Source organism: Vulpes lagopus, chromosome 7, assembly GCF_018345385.1.
Source record: "Vulpes lagopus strain Blue_001 chromosome 7, ASM1834538v1, whole genome shotgun sequence".
Classification (NCBI taxonomy): Eukaryota; Metazoa; Chordata; class Mammalia; order Carnivora; family Canidae; genus Vulpes; species Vulpes lagopus.
Genome location: NC_054830.1, coordinates 81,984,424 through 82,000,664, shown reverse-complemented (window position 1 = coordinate 82,000,664; position 16,241 = coordinate 81,984,424). Strand labels below are relative to the sequence as shown.

General features: G+C 43.1%; 1 protein-coding gene across 3 annotated transcripts in view; it reads right to left on the bottom strand.

Annotated features, from left to right (window-relative positions):
* The window catches only part of UBAP2 (ubiquitin associated protein 2), a 122,092-nt gene extending 106,182 nt beyond the window's left edge, over window positions 1-15,910 (bottom strand). For 2 of the 3 annotated variants that reach the window (XM_041760934.1, XM_041760936.1), the window contains exon 1: window positions 15,559-15,675. The gene's annotated coding sequence lies outside the window, so the exon portion shown is untranslated. Of the gene's footprint in view, window positions 1-15,558; window positions 15,676-15,886 lie in introns of those variants that run through there. The other variant, XM_041760935.1, reaches the window with a different exon arrangement.
* Between the last annotated feature and the right edge of the window lie 331 nt (window positions 15,911-16,241).

Below are 16,241 nucleotides of genomic sequence, written 5' to 3'. Positions count from 1 at the left end.
TTGGCAGAGGGCTTAGAGATCAGCTCACCATGCTGACTAAACCAGCTAGTAAAATCAGAATGAAAAACTAAAGCAAAGGCAGCATTTCTTTTAAACCACAGAAATCTAATCCAACTAAATGTCTAACTAAACCCCAACACATAAAAAAAAAAATAATAAAATAAAATAAAATAAAAATAAATAAATAAACCCCAACATGTAAAATAGAAGCAGGATGCCTGGCTGGCTCAGTCAGTAGAGTACTGGGTTGTAAGTTCAAGCCCCACACTTGGGCATAGAGCTTAATTAGATAAATAGAGGAAAATAAATAAAGTAAAATGGGACCTAGTGGAACCAATCACTGGAGTGTAAGGGCTCCACCTGGATCTCCATCCCTTCATTTTCCATGCAGTGCAAAACCCAAGGCTTATGTACCACAAATGTGGACATTGTTTGACTTATCTAGCACTTGGCTATATTCCCAGACAGCAGTATTTCAGACAGGTAAAGTAGTACAGTACTATGATTAAGGGGACAGGTTGGGGATGGGGAGGGGCAGCCAAGAACAAAGGTTTGGCAGTCATACAGACCTGCATTCTACAAATTACTAGATTAGGTAACCTTGACCAAACACTTTACTCTTTCTCAAGCCTATAAGGAGCACCAAACAAAAAATGTACTTCAAATGCTTAGTCTACATCTTAATAGCTACCATAAAAACTAGTGACTATAGTATTAATGTTCATAGACTTTTGTTTCTGCCATTTAATTTCAAAATACTGCCTATTCAAACAATTTAACTTTACTGAGGAATAGCAAATACCATAATGTTCACCCTTTTTAAGTGTAAAAAATTATATGATTTTTAGTATTTACTGACTATACAACTATCACTGCAGACCAAATACACTTCAATAAAACCCGCTACGACACTGGTTGTTTCTTTGTTCCACAGATGGCTAGGCTGTCAGAGTATATCAACTGGTTCATGGTACGCTAGGTATATCCCAATACAGCTGGGATCTTCTGGTAAAGGAGATAAGCATTAGAACAATTAAATAGCTTAACCGGTCTTAAAAAAAAAACTTCTGTAGTAAAAGGCCTATATTAACTAACAAGATCTTTATTCTTGTAATCACCACCTGAACTATTCTGTAATATACAGAAGGTATTTTCCCAACATCACCTTAGCACTCCCAATCATAAAGAATTAAAGATACTAAATAGGCAGCCCCGGTGGCCCAGCGGTTTAGCGACGCCTTCAGCCCAGGGTGTGATCCTGGAGACTTGGGATCCAGTCCCACATCAGGCTCCCTGCACGGAGCCTGCTTCTCCCTCTGCCTCTCTCGCGCGCGCACATGCGCACTTTCTCTGTCATGAATGAATAAATAAAATCTTAAAAAAAAAAAAAAGAGGGCAGCCCAGGTGGCTCAGCGGTTTAGCGCCACCTTCAGCCCAGGGCTGGATCCTGGAGACCCAGAATCGAGTCCCACGTCGGGCTCCTTGCATGGAGCCTGCTTCTCCCTCCGTGTCTCTGCCTCCCTCTCTCTCTCTGTCTCTCATAAATATATAAAATCTTAAAAAAAAAAAAAAAAAAGATACTAAATAAACTGAAGAAAAAATAAATAAATAAAAAGTATAAATAAATAAACTGAAGTACCAAAGCTAAGAATTTAAGAGGTCCTCTGGTTTCCAACACTCAAAGAAGTGTTCCACTAAATAATCAATATGCCAGGAAATGAGACCCTAAATGGAAAAAACTGAGACATTCAACAAGTTACTATAAAAAGCTGACCCAGGGGGGCACCTATGGTTGGCTCAATGGTTGAGCATCTGCCTTTGGCTCAGGTCATGATCCCATGGTCCTGGGACGGAGTCTGGCATCAGGCTCCCCAAATGCAGCCTGCTTCTCCCTCTGCCTACATCTCTGCCTCTCTATCTCTCATGAATAAATAAATAAAATACTAAAAAGAAAGAGAGAGGGGGGATCCCTGGGTAGCTCAGCGGTTCAGCGCCTGCCTTCAGCCCAGGGCGTGATCCTGGAGACCCGGGATCGAGTCCCACGTCGGGCTCCCTGCATAGAGCCTGCTTCTCCCTCTGCCTGTGTCTCTGCCTCTCTCTCTCTCTGGGTCTCTCATGAATAAATAAATAAATAAATAAATAAATAAATAAATAAATAATCTTGAGAGAGAGAGAGAAGAAAGAGAGAAAGAGAGAGAAAGAGAGTAAAATCGACCCAGGAAAGAAGGAAAGAAAGGAGGAAAAAGGAAAAGAAGGAAAAGGGGAAGAAAGGAAGAGAGAGAAAAGAGGAAAAAGAAAAAGAAAAAGAAAAAGGAAAAGGAAAAGGAAAAGAAAAAAACTGACCCAGGGATGCCTGGGTGGCTCAGTTAGTTAAGCATCTGCCTTGGGCTCAGGTCATGATCTCAGGGTCCTGAGATTGAGCTCTGAGTAGAATCAGACTCCCTGCTCAGCAGGGCATCTGCTTCTCCCTCTCCCTCAGCCCCTCTCCTTGCTCATGCTCTCTCTCCAACTCAAATAGATAAAACTTAAAGGAAAAAAAAAAAAGTTGACCAAAAAAAATATGACTAATTTATAGTAAGAGTGACTTGGGGTGCCTGGCTGGCTTAGTCAGAGGAATATGCTACTCTTGATCTTGTGGTCCTGAGTTTGAAACCCACATTAGGCATAGGCTTCACTTGTCATAAATAGAATAGAATAGAGAAACTTAGTTTCTCTTGGGATACCTGGCTGGCTCAAGTCTGTACAACACGAGACTCTTGATCTCAGGGTTGTAAATTAAAGCCCCATGTTGGGATTGCAAAATAAATAAATAAAAATAAAAACTTTAAAAAATGAAATAAGGGCACCTAGGTCACTCTGTCAGTTAAGTGGCTGCCTTCACTCAGGTCATGATCTCAGGGTCCCGGGATCAAGCCCACATAGGGCTCCCTGCTCAGCAGAGTCTGCTCCTCCCCCTGCTTGTGGGCACTCTCACTAGCTCTCAAAGAAATAAAAATCTTTTTTTTTAAGATTTTATTTATTTATTCATGAGAGAGAGAGGGGAGCAGAGACACAGGCAGAGGGAGAAGCAGGCTCCCCAAAGGGAGCCTAATGTGGGACTCAATCTCAGGAGCCCGGGATCACACCCTGAGCCGAAGGCAGACACTTAACCACTGAGCCACCCAGGCATCCCGAAATAAAAATATTTTAATAAATAAGTAACATAGTTTCTGTTTTACTAGCTGGTACAAATAAACTACCAATCATGGCCAAACAAGAGATACAATACAGTAATCACAATAATAGCAAAATCTAACAAAACTGAACTATGGACACAAAATTCTGGGTGGGTTTGTTTTTTTTTTTTTTTTTAAAGGAGGCTCCACTCCCAGCATGGAGCCTAACGCAGAGCTTGAACTCACACTGAAATCAAGGCCTGAGATGAGGGACACCAGGTGGCTCAGCGGTTGAGCACCTGCCTTTGGCCCAGAGTGTGATCCTGGAGTCCCAGGATCAAGTCCCACCATCAGGCTCCCTGCATGGAGCCTCCTTTTCTCTCTGCCTGTCCCTGCCTCTCTCCCTGTGTGTCTCTCATGAATAAATAAAATCTTAAAAAAAAAAAAAAAAGACGTGAGATGAAATAAACAGATGCTCAACTGACCAAGTCCCCAGGTGCCTTTTCATTATTTTTCAAATATTTTAAAGATGTTATTTATTTAAGAAAGAGTGAGAGACAGAGCAAGCTTAAGTCTGAGCAGGGGGAGAAACAGAGTGGGAAGGACACCTGGGTGGCTCAGCGGTTTAGCGCCTGCCTTCAGCCCAGGGAGTGGTCCTGGGATCGAGTCCCACATCGGGCTACCTGCATGGAGCCTGCTTCTCTCTGTGTCTCTGCCTCTCTCTGTGTGTGTCTCTCATGAATAAATAAATAAAATCTTAAAGAAAGAAAGAAAAGAAAGAAAAGAAAGAAAGAGTGGGAAAGAGAATCTGGAGCAGACTCCATGCTGAGCCCAGAGCCTAAAGTGGAGTGCACGACCCTGAGATCATGACCTGAGCTGAAACCAAGAGTTACACCCTTAACCAATTGTATCACCCAGATGCTCCTCAAAGATTTTATTAAGTAATCTCTACACCCAATCTGGGGCTCAAACTCACAATCCCAAAATCAAAACATGCACCACTGACTAAGACAGCCAGGCACCTCTAAAATTCAAAGTGTTGGGATCCCTGGGTGGCGCAGCGGTTTAGCGCCTGCCTTTGGCCCGGGGCGCGATTTTGGAGACCCGGGATCGAATCCCACGTCGGGCTCCCGGTGCCTGGAGCCTGCTTCTCCCTCTGCCTATGTCTCTGCCTCTCTCTCTCTCTCTCTCTCTCTCTCTGTGTGTGTGTGTGTGTGTGTGTGTGTGACTATCATAAATAAATAAAAATTTTAAAAAATAAAAAAAATAAAAATAAAAAAATAAAATTCAAAGTGTTTTAACAAGAGAAATAATTGGGATCCCTGGGTGGCGCAGTGGTTTGGCGCTTGCCTTTGGCCCAGGGCGCGATCCTGGAGACCTGGGATCGAATCCCACATCAGGCTCCCGGTGCATGGAGCCTGCTTCTCCCTCTGCCTATGTCTCTGTCTCTCTCTCTCTCTCTCTCTCTCTGTGACTATCATAAATAAATAAAAATTTAAAAAAAAAAAAAAAAAAGAGAGAAAACTCTTTTAAAAAAAAAAAAAAACAAGAGAAATAATTATAACTTCAGGAATTTAGCCATTATTGATCCTATAAAAACAATACAGGAAAAGTAAGGATCAGTCTCCCACTGGTTCAAGGAAGTCTCCTCAATATCCAGATTCAACCAATAGTGCTTTCCCTCTGTTGCTCCCAAAAGGATTCTGACTCCTAACTGCATTGTGTCTACTTGTCTTCCCATCAGAATGTAAGCACCTAGAGAACAGGGACAGTGCATTATGCATCTGTATCAGTAGCATTTAATAGTTGCTGACAAGTAGCAACATTAAAGCTTTGTTCAGCTGAACATCTATGCACATTTCAGTAACAACAAACTATCACTCAAACCTTATCTGGCTTAATCTACACTGACCATTTCACAGAAATAAAATGCCATGAGAATTTACTTTCTAAAGTTTTTATTTATGTAATAGTTTACTCTTATTCCCACACATCAAAAGGACTTTCCATATTTTTTTCAAAACCCGGGGTCTATACAAGATTAACAAGATACATAGAATATTCTTTGTCTTTCTAACAGCTCAAGAAAGTTACACTTATCCTATGATAAACTGCAATTTACTTAACACTAGCAAGAATTATCTAAACTAAGTACCAGCAGTAGTTATCTTATCAGATAATCTGACTGGCAATTATGCGTGATAAATGACAAAATAGTCACTTAAATGGATTATCATTCAATATTATAGTTCAGTGACAATACTTAAATAGGGTAAAACAAACAACAGTAACAAAAGTTACCAAAGACATTTTGTGAACTGGGAAATACGTGAATTTTATCAGATACTGATATTATTCATTATACACATATATTATTAAATATTCACTTTCCTAGGTAGGATTAGGTTATTGTTACTTGTAAGAGAAGTTCTTTATTGCAAAGAGATGCTTGCTAAGGAAATATTTAGGTATAAATATCCAGATGTTTAACTTTACTTTCAAAACATTTAGCCTCAAAAGATAATGGGCACAGTAGAGAGAAAAGTCAATGCAGCAAAATATTAAGTAGTGACTCAAGGTCAAAGGTATACATGTGTTCATAATACTCAGCTTTCATAAATCTGAAAAATATTAGATAAAAAAGCTGGAGGAGGGACGCTTGGGTGGCTCACCAGTTGAGCATCTGACTTAGGCTCAGGGCGTGATCCTGGAGTCCCAGGATCAAGTCCCACATGGGGCTTCCTGCATGGAGCCTGCTCCCTCTGCCTAGGTCTCTGCCTCGCTCTCGGTGTCTCTCATGAATAAATAAATCTTTAAAAATAAAGTAAAATATAAAGTTGGAGAAACCGGGATCCCTGGGTGGCGCAGCGGTTTGGCGCCTGCCTTTGGCCCAGGGCGCGATCCTGGAGACCCGGGATCGAATCCCACATCAGGCTCCCGGTGCATGGAGCCTGCTTCTCCCTCTGCCTATGTCTCTGCCTCTCTCTCTCTCTGTATGACTATCATAAATAAATAATAAAAAAAAAATAAAAAAATAAAAAATAAAGTTGGAGAAACCAAACAGAAGAATCAAAACTGCAAAAAGAACAGCAAAACAATAAAGACAAGGCAAGTAAAAGGTTTTGATGGCACAAATATTTACAAAGTATCCATAATTATAATCAACAATGAGTCTCCATGCTCCAGTTTAAAGAAAAGTTGGCAGGATATATTAGCAAAGCAAAATCCAGCTGTGTTATGTTCATAAAAGATGTATCTAAAACATCCCACTAGAATTGCCATTTAAAAATTAAAGCAAGGGATCCCTGGGTGGCGCAGTGGTTTGGCGCCTGCCTTTGGCCCAGGGCGCGATCCTGGAGACCCGGGATCGAATCCCACGTCGGGCTCCCGGTGCATGGAGCCTGCTTCTCCCTCTGCCTATGTCTCTGCCTCTCTCTCTCTCTCTCTGTGTGACTATCATAAATAAATAAAAATTAAAAAAAAAAAAGAATTAAAAATTAAAGCAATATAAATGTAGATAAGGATGTGGGACCCTGTATCAATACAGTCTCAAGAATTAAATTCTAATGTCTAAGGTACTCATTCTATGTATGAATTAAACTACTTCTAGAGGGGCAGCCCTGATGGCGCAACGGTTTAGCACCGCCTGCAGCCCAGGGCATGATCCTGGAGACCCCGGATGGAGTCCCAAGTCAGCAAGGCTCTCTGCATGGGGCCTGCTTCTCCCTCTGCCTGTGTCTCTGCCTCTCTCTCTCTGTGTCTATGAATAAATAATCTTTATAAATAAAATAAACTACTTCTAGATATTCCAGGCGTCTAGAATAAGTTATGTACATCCTCAAGAGAACTGAAGAAATAATCACTCAATTTTCTAAGTTCTGGGACGCCTGGATGTCTCAGTGGTTGAGCATCTGCCTTTGGCTCAGGGTGTGATCCCAGAGTCCCAGTATCGAGTCCCACATCGGGCTCCCTACATGGAACCTGCTTCTCCTTCTGCCTAGGTATCTGCCTCTCTCTGTCTCTCATGAATAAAAAAAAAAAAAAAAAAAAAAAAAAAAAATTCTTTAATTTTCTATGTTCCGTAGTTAAGATGAAGAGCCTCATTAGAAGCGTTAAAACAGTTTGGGATCATCAAGCAAAGTTACACATACTCTACACACAACCCAGAAACTTCACTCAGTTACATAGTCTTGAGAAATCAGTTTGTTTGTCCTGGGGTGGGGGGGGGTGGATCAGGTTGTGCAAGTATTCACAAAGAGACAAGTAAAATTTCTAATCACAAAAAACACTAACATCCATCACAATAGAATAAGATGTGACATAGCCTTACAAGGGAGTACCATACTACTAAAAACGACTGACAGTAAGAACGAACATGAATGAATCTAAAACACTGAAGAGTGAAAGAAATATCAAAATCATACAATTCCATTTAAAACAAGATTGAGGGATCCCTGGGTGGCGCAGCGGTTTGGCGCCTGCCTTTGGCCCAGGGCACGATCCTGGAGACCCGGGATCGAATCCCACGTCGGGCTCCCGGTGCATGGAGCCTGCTTCTCCCTCTGCCTGTGTCTCTGCCTCTCTCTCTCTCTCTCTGTGACTATCATAAATAAATAAAAATTAAAAAAAAATTAAAAAAATAAATAAAAATAAAACAAGATTGAGGGGGGCCTGGCTGACATCATAGAGCACAAGACTCTTGACCTCAGGGCTATTTGAGCCCTACGTTGTGGGTAGAGTTTACTCTGAATAAATGAATAAATCAAGATTGAAAATAGGCAATATTAAAAAAAAAAGAAAATAGGCAATATTAACTATGTATTATTTATGGATTATATGGAATGGAAATTATTCTAAAAAATAATCTAAAAATGATGTAAGACTTTGTAAGAGGGACGCCAGGGTGGCTTAGTGGTTGAGCATCTGCCTTCGGCCTAGGGCTTGATCTTGGGGTCCCAGGATCCTGGGATCAGTCCCTGCATGGAGCCTGCTTTTCTCTGCCTATGTCTCTGCCCCACTCTCTGTGTCTCTCATGAATAAATAAAACCTTTAAAAATTGTTCAAATAAATAAATAAATAAAAGATTTTGAGAGAGGACAAGCAGGGGGAGCAGCAGGCAGAGCAGGAGAAGCATGCTCCCCATTGAGCAGGGAGCTTGACGTGGGGCTCAGTCCTAGCACCATGGTATCATGACCTGAGCCAAAGGCAGACAGATGCCCAACCAACTGAACCACCCAGGCATCCCCCAGAAAGAAAAAAAATTTAAAAAACAAACTCAAAATATAGAGTAATGGTTACCTCTGGGAAAGAGGGAAAGGAATGCCTCAGGAAATGACAGGGAGCTTTTAGGGAACAGTAATTCTGTATTTCTCGGCTAGTCATTTCATTTTTTTTTTTAAGATTTTTTTTTTTTAATTTATTCATGAGAGACACACACAGAGAGAGAGAGAGAGAGAGAGGGGCAGAGAGAGAAGCAGGCTCCATGCAGGGAGCCCAACGTGGGACTCGACCCCAGAACTCCAGGATCACATGCCCTGGGCCGAAGGCAGGCACTAAACCACTGAGCCACCCAGGCTGCCCTAGTCATTTCATTCTTGTTTTTGAAAACTCTACATGTCTTTTCATACCTCATATACCTTCTTTGGTAATATATTCTCTATTTCTCAATAAAAAATCATTAGGTAAAAAAAAAAATCATTAAGTATAAAATTATTATTCCACTTTAAGCATATGCTTTACATAAAAGAAAAAAAAGGATTTCTGGGATGCCTAGATGGCCAAGTTAAGCGTCCCAACTCTAGGTTTTGCCTTGGGTCATGATCTTGGGCTCATGGGATGGAGCCCCAATTCAAGCTCTGTGGAGTGTGCTTGAGCTTCTCTCTTTCCCTCTCCCCACCCTTCCCATGACTCATGCTCTCTTTCTAAAATAAACAAATCTTGGAACCAGGGTGGCTCAGCAGTTGGGCACCTGCCTTCAGCCCAGGGCATGATCCTGGAGTCCCAGGATCAAGTCCCACATTGGACTCTCTGCATGGAGCCTACTTCTCTGACTTTGTCTCTGCCTCCCTGTCTCTCATAAATAAAATCTTTAAAAAAATAAAATAAAATGACCTTAAAAAAAGGATTTCTACTAAAATGGTAAACCATGATTAATTTTTCTTTTGATTTTCTCAAAATTTTCTAAAATAGGTTTTCTTACTTAAAATAGTATCAGCCTGATCCTAAAATCTCTCATACAATGGAAATTCCAGAAGCAGAGGAACAAACTGATTTGGTCTAAAAGCAATAAATGTAAGGCCTGTCAATCATAAACCCAGTCTTTTCTTTTTCCTAGACCCTATTTCAGCTAAATTTGTTTTTTTTTTAAGCCCCCTTGTTCTCTCATATAATGATTTGACAATGCCAAACACTATCAGCAAATGAAAAATCACACCCTTCAAAGAGCACACACGACAACAAGGCAGACCCACAATACAGGCAGCACTACGTGCCTTGCCCAAGCCCGTGAAGTTGTTTTAGGTTTTCATCCACCTGCTTGGAAAGCAGCAGGTTATGTGGCAAGTACAGTCAGGTCTACAACTTGCTCAGTTGAGACTGAGTGTTGATAGTGTTTTTGTATGAGGATCAAAGAGGAGGCAGAAAAACAAAATGGAGACAAAACACAGAGAAGAGAAAAACATAAGAGGGAGAAAGATACCATTAACAAGATGCAACTGAGCTTCTAAAAGTCTTCATACGGGCAGCCCAGTGGCTCAGCGGTTTAGCACCGCCTTTGGCCCAGGGCCTGGTCCTGGAGACCTGGGATCGAGTCCCGCATCAGGCTCCCTGCATGCGGCCTGCTTCTCCCTCTGCCTGTGTCTCTGCCTATCTCTGTGTTTCTCATGAATAAGTAAATATTTAAAATAAAAAAAGTCTTCACACATATAATATCTAGGACTGATTTTTTTTTTTTTTTATATCTAGGACTGATCTAATGAGAAGATAGAGACTACATGAAAAAAGTTTGAGTAATGTCCAATTATTGGCTTGTGTACATACAGTATAACTTTATTCTCTTTAAAGATTTATTTGAAAGAAAGAGCACACTCATGTGCTGCACAAGCACTGGGGGGTGGGGGGAGATAGAATTTTCAAGCAGACTCCCCACTGAGCTCAGAGCTAGACACTGGATACGGGAGCTAGGTCCCCAGACCCATGAGATCATGACCTGAGCCAAAACCATGAGTCAGATGCTCAATAGACTGAGACACCCAGGTGCCCCCATACAGTTTAACTTTTTTTTTTTTAATGTTTTATTTATCTATTCATGAGAGACAGAGAGAGAGAGGCAGAGACACAGGCAGAGGGAGAAGCAGGCTCCATGCAGGGAGCCCGACGTGGGATTCAATCCCGGGTCTCCAGGATCACACCCTGGGCTGCAGGCGGCGCTAAACTGCTGAGCCACCAGGGCTGCCCACAGTTTAACTTTAAATGAGAAAGTTCCTACGTTCCATCCTACTTAAAAACAGGTAATAGGGGGATCTCTGGGTGGCTCAGCAGTTTAGCACCTGCCTTCGGCCCAGGGCATGATCCTGGAGTCCCAGGATCGAGTCCCACATCGGGCTCCCTGCATGGAGCCTGCTTCTCCCTCTGCCTGTGTCTCTGCCTCTTCTCTGCATCTCTCATGAATAAATAAATAAAATATTTTAAAATAAATAAAAATAAAAACAGGTTAATAGTAACACTATATTAACAGCAAGAAACAAGGCTGCAGCAAAAGTAAGCTTGGAACCAAATCCAAATTAAATTCTCTATAAATCTTTGAAAATCTCCCAATGAAATTTTAAGTTTTAGGGCAGCCCCGGTGGCGCAGCGTTTAGCGCTGCCTGCAGCCTAGGACGTGATCCTGGAGACCCTGGATCAAGTCCCAGGTCAGGCTCCCCGCATGGAGCCTGCTTCTCCCTCTGCCTCTCTCTCTCTGTCTCTATGAATAAATAATCTTTAAAAAAATAATAATAAATAAATAAATAATTTAAAAAAAGAAATTTTAAGTTTTAGACCCAAATACACGTTCTATTACTTTCAGAGTTCCAAAATGAAGAAAAACAAGCTACACATTCCTAACAACTTTTCATAGAACTCTATGTAGTCTTAAACACCTCTTTTATCCAAGCTTCATTTCATAAATTAATTCCAAATATTTATATGATTCATTTCATCACTCAGTGTGAAAATGAGTTATCTGAAAATTAAACTCATTCTGGCATACACACTGCATTGACAACAAACTCACAAACGTGGTCTTCAAAAACCTATGACAAAAATTTTTTAACTCAGATTATTTACTTTTTAAGATTTTTAAGTCATTTCTACACCCAACATGTTTAGAGAACTCACAATCCCGGACCCTGGGTGGCTCAGTGGCTGAGTGTCTGCCTTTGGCTCAAGGAGTGATCCCAGAGTCCCATATCAGGATCTTTGCATGGAGCCTGCTTCTCTGCCTGTGTCTCTGCCTCTCTCTGTGTTTCTCATGAATAAATACATAAAATCTTAAATAAAATTTGAAAAAATTAAAAATACAGGGCATGCAGCATCTTTGAGAGAAACACTGTAAAGAACACTAAAGAATACTTTAAAAGGGAGGGTAGGAAATATCAGTATATGCAGTTTGCATATCTGTTGAAACAAATCTGATTGGGAGGCACCTGGGTGGCTCAGTGGTTCAGTTAAGCATCTGACTCTTGATTTTGGCTCAGGTCATGATCTCAGGGTCGAGATGGAGCCTCCTGTTAGTCATGCTCAGCTAGGAATCAACTTGAGAGTCTCTCTCTCCCTCTGTCCCACCACACACACCCCCAGCAAACTCTAAATACTTTTTAAAATGTTTAATTAAAACAAAACAAAACAAAACAAAAACCTAATTTGGTTCTTGGACTTAAAAATTGAAAAAAAAAATTAAAAAGGATTCCATTCCTAAATATTTGACAGGTCAAAATTAGTTCAAAATCAAACCACAGGCTCACATGGTGATATTCCCTCCAAGTCTTTCCTCTCTTTGTATTTCTTTAAGTTACATCTCCACTCTCCCTGGGGTGGGGATGAGGGAGGAGGAAGAAAACAGCTGTTTCCAAGACCTATCAGTGATCCACCATCTTACCAAGTCAACACCACCAGTGCCATACACTTCACTTTTTTAAGACTTTATTCATTCATGAGAGACACACACAGAGAGAGGCTGAGAGATAGACAGGGAGAAGCAGGCTTTGCAGGGAGCCCAACGTGGGATTCGATCCCGGGACTCCAGAATCACTACCGGAGCCAAAGGCAGACACTCAACTGCTGAGCCACCCAGGAGTCCCAATACACTTCACTTTTAAAGGACACTCCATTTACTCAAATTAAGAGCTGACCTCATAGGATTAATAAACAAAATCAGACTTAACAGAGAAACCTCACAATCTGTGAATTCATGCAGACTCCTTTTGAGCAGGCATGCATCAATCTTTTATAAATAGGCTTACTCCAAAAACAAAAAAGTATCTTATAACAACAAATCTTAAGCCATTTTTTTTTTGACAGAGCACAAGCAAGGGGAGCAGGAGAAGCAGGCTCCCCACTGAGCAGGGAGCCCGACGTAGGTTCCATCCCAGGATCCTCGGATCATGACCTGAGCCAAAGGCAGAGATGTTTAACCAACTGAGCCACCCAGGCATCCCTTAAGTCATCATTTTTAAAAAGGACAGGGGACTTGGGATGCCTGGGTGGCTCAGTTGGTTAAGCATCTGACTCCAGATCTCAGCTCAGGTCATGATCTCAAGGTCCTGGGATCAAGCCCTGGGTGGGGCTCTGACCTCAGTAATTAATGAGTCTGCTGGTCCCTCTCCTCACTCCTATGCACTCAAACTCTAACATATACACAAAATCTTTAAAAAAATAAAAAGGACTGGGGAATCAATACTTCAAAACTACTACTTTCAGGGATATCTGGGTGGCGCAGCGGTTTAGCGCCTGCCTTTGGCCCAGGGCGCGATCCTGGAGACCCGGGATCGAATCCCACGTCAGGCTCCTGGTGCATGGAGCCTGCTTCTCCCTCTGCCTATGTCTCTGCCTCTCTCTGTGTGTGTGACTATCATAAATAAATAAAAATTAAAAATTAAAAAAAGGGATCCCTGGGTGGCGCAGCGGTTTGGCGCCTGTCTTTGGCCCAGGGCGCGATCCTGGAGACCCGGGATCGAATCCCACGTCGGGCTCCCGGTGCATGGAGCCTGCTTCTCCCTCTGCCTATGTCTCTGCCTCTCTCTCTCTCTCTGTGACTATCATAAATAAATAAAAATTTAAAAAAAAAAAAAAACTACTACTTTCAAAGTAAAGGCTTCACTTCACACTAATTCAAACCTTCAACACTGGTTTATACCTTCTACGTATAGCGTACTGTTAAAGGAGTAGAGATAGCAACCAGTTCCCACCAAAACACAGGACCTATTGAAATTAACCATTTTTCTCCATGTTCTCCTACCATTTCTCCCTAAACAATAAAAGTCACTCGGCTAATACCAAGAGACCCTGCCGGTGAGCACAGCACAGGCTGCACACAGGCTGCATCAGTTACCAGGAAAGGGAAGTGAGGTGTTATTGTTGTTCTAGCCTTGTTCTAAAGGCAGCTCCATGTGACTGCTCCTGGTCCAGCCCACATTTAAAGAGAGAGGCCAGAGGAAACCAGAGCAGCAGGAAACAGGCAGGAGAGGCAATTATCACAACCCTTTCCCATGGCCTCATTTCCAAGCCACCACTTCCAGGCATATTTCAATCGTAACAAAAAACTCCTTTCTCTGAATTGTTTAATTTCTGAGGGTCAGAAACAAGGAAGCAATAGGGAAATCAGAACTATGGAAAACAAGTGGGAGATGGTGGAGGAAAATCTCATCCACATGTGAACTAGCCGTAAGGAAGAAAAAAATCAGATGGAACATACTAGAGATAAGCAGAAGAGCAGTGTGGGAAACTAATAACTTCTGACTAATGACAGTAAGTGTTCTAGCAATGGGAGGATGACAGCCCCAGCCAAGAGACACTGTAGGTAGGCAAGAGATATTGGTGGACTATCAGACTCCATCATCTGGAGTGGAATTTATTCCCTTTCCTGAAACAGGTACCATCAAATCTAGGCACCCAATGCCTAGGATACAGGAGACCTTAGGTATTAAGCTTCCTTCCATCCTGATGAGACAAACTGATACAAAAAATTAGGATGTCCAACACTTGACAAAAAGTGTGGAATACACTAACTACTGACACAACTCTTGGTATATCATAAAAAATAATCAAAAGTATACCATAATTGAATAGAAAATATAAAAGACCTGGATTCACCAAAAAGTTAATTATATGCCCTTCAAATAAATGATGTTTAGATACCTGATAAAGACCTTCAAAGCTCTCAAATGCTAGGACACACAGGAGCTAAAATAAACCAGTAAGCCTAAATACTGACAGACCGACCATATACATATACCTAGGATATACGTAGAAGCCAATATCTAACAGAGGTGGTAGTAACCTACATGATTATGTCAAACAGGAAACAACAGGTAAGATGATGGGATCACCTACTAGAGAACAAGGATAGGAAACCAGAGTGGTGGGACTTCAGATGCCTGGGCAAAAAAATCAGATTGAAAACTGAGGGGGAAAGGTGGGTAAGCCAAGTGGGAAAGTGATACAGAGGCAAAGAAAACGGAGATGCAATACACTAATGAGAGAGTAACATTTTGAATATGTATTACAACAGAATTGCCATTTACAGTGCGCTCTCAAAACTACATTAAAAAACTCTTGACCAAATCAGACTAGAGGAACAGGGACTGAGGAGGAAAACTGAGTCCCTAGAGTCTAAAACCAAAACCTTCCAGAATGAAAGAGGAGAATCTAACTCTTCCTTCAGGTAAGCCGAAAAAGGCTACAGAGCGCAGAAGTTGGGCTCTAAGATGTCCAGTCCCAAGACTAGCGACAGGCGTGAAAAACCAAAGGTAGTCAGCATGGGGAGCATCAGCGTGGCGCGGGAGCTCCAGCGGACAGGCAGGGAGGGACAGAGGTGGGAGAGAAAACCACACCCTCCAGGGCAGAAACCCGAAGGGGGGAGGGGTAGGCGCCCCCTGGGGTTGGGTGGGGCCAGGCCGACTAGGACCCGGGTAGGCAAGCAGCAGCCCTGGACGACCCGCAGGGAGAGGAAGGAAGGCGCCCGGGCCTGGGCATACTGAGGACGCACGAAGCTGGCGAGGGACGCTTGGCCCGGTCTTCATGAGTGGGCGCTGGGGCAGTATGAAGAGGGTTCGAGGAAAGAAGAGGTGAACCCAGGACTAGAAAGCGCACGCTGCCACGCTCAGAGCTCTGGAACAGGAAAGGAGAGAGAGAGGGTGCCAATTACCGCTGCTGTTCTCGCTGGACTCGGGACCAGCTGCCGCCGCCGCCGCCGCTCGTTACCTGCCAATGTGCCTCTTACAAAGCAGCGGCGGCGGCAGAGGCGGCCCGGCCCGTCACGTGACCTCTGCGTCATGGGCGAAGGAGGAGCCACCACGCGTCGCTCGCTCGGGGCTCATCAGCCCGCCCACAGAGCGCGTCGCTTCCTCCAACCTCCCCAAGCCAACCGGGAGAAGCCAACAGAGCCGAGGCGGGGGTGGGCACCGGGAAGGAGCAAATAAGGGAGATTTTACAGGATTTCTAGTACTCGGAGTTGTCAGGAGGTTACTACCTACCGTATCCAGAATGCCCACAACTGCAGCTTGTTGTCGCGCAGTGATGACCTCACAAGGCACCACGCGTCGCTCCCCTGCGGCCGCCTTCCTCTCATCACGTGACATGGCCCAACCACTCAAGGCAGGCCTAGCTTCCCAAACCTTGCGCGGAGGGGGGCGGGGGGTACTATCCCCAGTATGCACAGCAAAAGTAGCCACCGCCGCATCCTTTTCCCTCGCGGGTTCATAGACCTTACGTTTAAGACTGGGGGAAGACTGAGAGGGAAAACGGATAGCGCTGGCACCTGAGCTAATACCAGCGGTCGCCGCTTGCCAGGTGGCTTAGCGTGGTTCCTGCTGGGAGATGTAGTCCCGG